The 4,284-nt window shown below is 40.1% G+C and overlaps 1 pseudogene; it reads left to right on the top strand.

Moving 5' to 3' along the window:
• Positions 1-3,064: 3,064 nt before the first annotated feature.
• Positions 3,065-3,906, top strand: LOC138080329 (kidney mitochondrial carrier protein 1-like; annotated as a pseudogene).
• Positions 3,907-4,284: the final 378 nt, after the last annotated feature.

Genomic DNA, 4,284 nt, shown 5'->3' with positions numbered 1-4,284 from the left:
TTTCCATACATATATGGAAGTATATATATACATATATATTTGAATAATGTTTTTTCTACCTAGTATTATATAGCATGAGAAGTATGGGGAGAAACGCTAGCTTTCCAGATGGCGCTACTGGTAAAGGACACGCCTGCCAATGCAAGAGACGTAAGAGATGCCAGTTCCATCCCTAGGTCAAGAAGATCAGCTGGAGAAAGAAATCCACTCCAGTATTCTTGCCTGGAGAATCCCATGGACAAAGGAACCTGGCAGGCTACAGTTCATAGGGTCACAAAGAGTGGAACACGGCTGAAGTGACTTAGCATGCATGCATGCATATATTCTAAACAGGTGAACTTCACGGTATGTAAACTACAGGCCAATAAAGCTGCTTTTTAAAAAATCATAATGAGTTACCACTATATATCTTTTAGAATGGGTAGTATTAAAAACAAAAAATAAATGGTTTTTTTAAACCCTGAAAATTCCAAATACTAGTAAGGATGTGGAACAATGAGAATCTTGGTGGGAATACAAAATGGTGCAGCCAGTTTAGAAAAGGATTTGACAGTTTCTTACAAAGTTAAACGTGTGCTTCCTGTAGTACCTGACAAGCCTACTCCTAGGTATTTACCCAGAAGAAATGACACAAAACAGCCACACAAAAACCTGCACACAAATGTTCATAACAGCTTCATTCATATTAACCCCAAACTGGCAAGAACAGGAAAATTCATCAACAGGACAAGAGATAAACAAATTGGAATGCTTACTCAGTAGAATACTTTGTAGCAACGTAAAAGAATTACCAATAGCAGCAACAGCAGACTTGAATCTCAAAACCATTATGCTGCCTGAAAGAAGCTCTACAGATAAGACTGTATTGTTCCATTTATATGAAATCCTAGAAAAAGGAAATCGAATCTATCACAACAGAAAAAAGATCAATGACCACCTGGACCTGAGGGTTGGGGGGAAAGCAATGGAAGGAAAAGAAGTATGAGGACATTGGGGGAGTAATGGAAATATTGATTGTGGTTGTGGTTACACAATGTACATGTTTTTCTAAGCTCATCATATTGTATACTTAAAATTGTTAAATTTTACCTTTTCAATGAGACTTATTTTTTTCCAAAAAGAGAAAACTCATCAAACCATACACTTAAAGTAGGTGCACTTTTTTCTATGTAAATGGTGACTCAATTAAGTTGAGCTTTTAAAATGGAAATATATATATATATATTGTACTGTGCACATTTTTGTGGGCCATTAAATACTTTTCAAAAGTACCTTAGTCTGAGTATTATGTAGCTGTACTATTCAGTGTTAGAGATGTGCTACAACTTAATTAGCCAGTCCACGGTAGCTGGATATTTAAGTTTTGCTTTGTTTTGTTTTTTGCTACTGAAAACAACATGGCAACAAACATCTGTGTGCTGGAAACTTTGTGTTTTCGATTCCTAGAGAAGCAACTGTTGGGTCAAAGAGTATGGGTATTTTCAATACATTTGGAAGAATGTCTTCTTAAATCTGATTCCCTTAACTGTGGGGGTAGGAAGTCACAGTGATTGAAGGAGGGTGGTCACTTTTTCCACAGCTCCTCTGTTAGTGAAGAGAAGTTTATATGAATTCCCACTGAAAGGAGAAGAGGACTAAAGAAGTCATGGGTCCTTGTCCTGGTCCAGTCACTTGATGTGTAACCTTGAGTCACTGCCCCTCTTTAAAGATCCAGTCACTTGATGTGTAACCTTGAGTCACTTCCCCTCTTTAAATACTGTTGAATCTCCAAAATGAGAGTAGTGACTTATGGTAGGTAAATATTTTCTGCACAGAGAAAAATAGGCACTAACCATAAAAGAATCAATAGATAAGTGAAAATAAAAACCATAAAATAAACAATAGATAATTGAAAATAAAAACCTGCGTTCGTTAAAAGACATTATTAAGAAAGAAGACAAACCACAGACTGAAAGAAGGTAATCTTGAAACATGTATTCAACTAAGGACTTGTATCCAGAATTCCTAAAAATAAGAAGAAAACAAGCAATAAAGCAGACGAAAGATATGAACATTCACTTCATACACACACACACACACACACACACACAGATAAATATTCAAATCGCCATCATGCAGACAAAAATGTGCTCAACACTGTTAGTCATACAGGAAAGCAAACTAACAGTACACAAGATACCACTATACATCTAACAAAATGGATAAAATAAATAAGACTGACAATGTTTGTGAGAAGGTGGAGCAACAAGCACCCTTTTCCATTCCCAGAGGAAGTGTAAAATGGAACAGTCACTTTGGGAAATCAGAAGTATCTGTTAAAATGCAATGGACTTGGACTCAGCAATCCTAACCCTAGGGACACATATACTCTAGAAAAAAAAATCAGTAAATAGTATATCATTAAAAGGCGCATACAAGAAATTTCATAGCAGTTTTATTCCTAATAGCCAAAAATTTGAGAAACTCATATGTGTACCAATAGGATAACAAATCAGTTGTGCTTAATGCATGGGTAAAGCTCTCAGACACAAAGTCAATGAAAAGAAGTGAGACTCCAAGGGACACATACTGACAGATAAGATTTGTATTAAGTTCAACAGACAAAACGAACCTCTGGTGGTAAAGTCAGAACAGTGGTTACTTCTGGTATGGATGGTGATGGCAGGGACTAAGAAGGGGCGTGAGGAAAGAAGCTTCTGGGGTCAGCTCATGCTCTGTGTCCTGCTCCTGGTGGTTGTTACAAAGGTGGAAACATGAAAAACTTCACTGAGCTATCTACCTAAGGTGTGTGCACTTCCCTATAAACATGTTATAAGCTCCATGTGCTTCCCAGGTGCTTCAGCGGTAAAGAATTCACCTGCCAATGCAGGAAATGCAAGAAATGTGGGTTCAGCCTCTTTTTCAGTTCCCTCAAAGCTGCCGGTTCCGTCTGCTGCTGACCCAGAACTAGAGAAGACACAGGGCCGCCACCGCCCCAGAAAACCCTGTTAGAGGCTATGCTTCTGTGAATGAAAAGAACGGACAGTGGTGAGCATATCGTGTATGAAGGCCTGGCTTGAAGCCCTTCGTATATGGAGACCTGGCCTCCAACACGGCAGAGTGCAGTACCTTTCCAATTGATTTAACCAAGACATGGCTCCAGATTCAAGGCCAGAAGAACAATGAAAACTTTAAAGAAATCAGGTATGAAGGAATGTTGCATGCATTAGTGAGGATGGGCAAGAGAGGAAGGCCTGAAAGCGCTGTATTCGGGGATTGCCCCAGCGATGTTACACCAGGCTTCCTATGGCACCATCAAGATAAGGCACCTATCAGAGCTTGAAGCGGTTATTTGTCGAGCATCCAAAAGATGAAACCCTTCTGATAAATGTGGTCTGTGGGGTTCTCTGGAGTCATATCCTTAAGCATTGCTAATCCAACGGATGTTTTGAAGATATGGATGCAAGCTTAAAGCAGCACCCTGCAAGGAAGAAAGACAGGCAATTTCATTAACATTTACCAGCAAGAGTGAAAGAGAGGACTGTGGAAGGGCGTATCCCTTACCACTCAAAGGGCTGCTATTGTGGGCATCGTGGAGCTGCCGGTCTACGACTTCACCAAGAAGCATCTGATTCTCTCAAGCCTAATGAGAGACACCATTTCCTCTCAAGCTTCACCTGTGGGCTGGCGGGAGCCCTGGCCTCAAACCCTGTCAATGTGGTGAGAACATGTACAATGAATCAGAGAGTCCTCTGTGATGACAGACGCCCTGGCTAAAAAGATACCCTGGATTGCTTGTTATAGACATGGAAGAATGAAGAATTTTCTGCTCTATATAAACGGTTTTGGCTAAATTGGTTGGGAATTGGTCCTTGGAATCTTATTCTCTTTGTGACATATGAGCAGTTGAAGAAACTGGATTTGTGACAAGTCAAGACTGCATGAGACATCTACTGAAAATGCTCGCTTCTGAAATAGTGAAGCTTCCTGTCTTTCCCACTGCTTCTCACTGCTTGGCCAACCACAGATTGAGGTGTGAGCAACAGGTGAGGACAGGCTTAGCTCAGATCACTGTGTCCTGGCATCGGACGCTCTGCACCAAATGTTTAACTGTAACATGCAGACACTAGTCCTTACCATTCAAGTGCCCTTTGACATCAAAGATAACAAGAAATGCATGTTTCTTGTTAAAGAAAAATTGCCTGAAGATCAGGAACTGTGGACCGTTTCCTTCAGGAGAAGAGTAACTCCTGGTGCATCTCAGTTCATAGCCAAGACTCCCAGACTGTTCTAAAGAAGCTCTTT

The sequence above is a fragment of the Capricornis sumatraensis genome, chromosome 5, assembly GCF_032405125.1.
Source record: "Capricornis sumatraensis isolate serow.1 chromosome 5, serow.2, whole genome shotgun sequence".
Lineage (NCBI taxonomy): Eukaryota > Metazoa > Chordata > Mammalia > Artiodactyla > Bovidae > Capricornis > Capricornis sumatraensis.
Note: the sequence above shows the minus strand (reverse complement) of the source record. Positions and strands in the feature narration are given on the sequence as shown.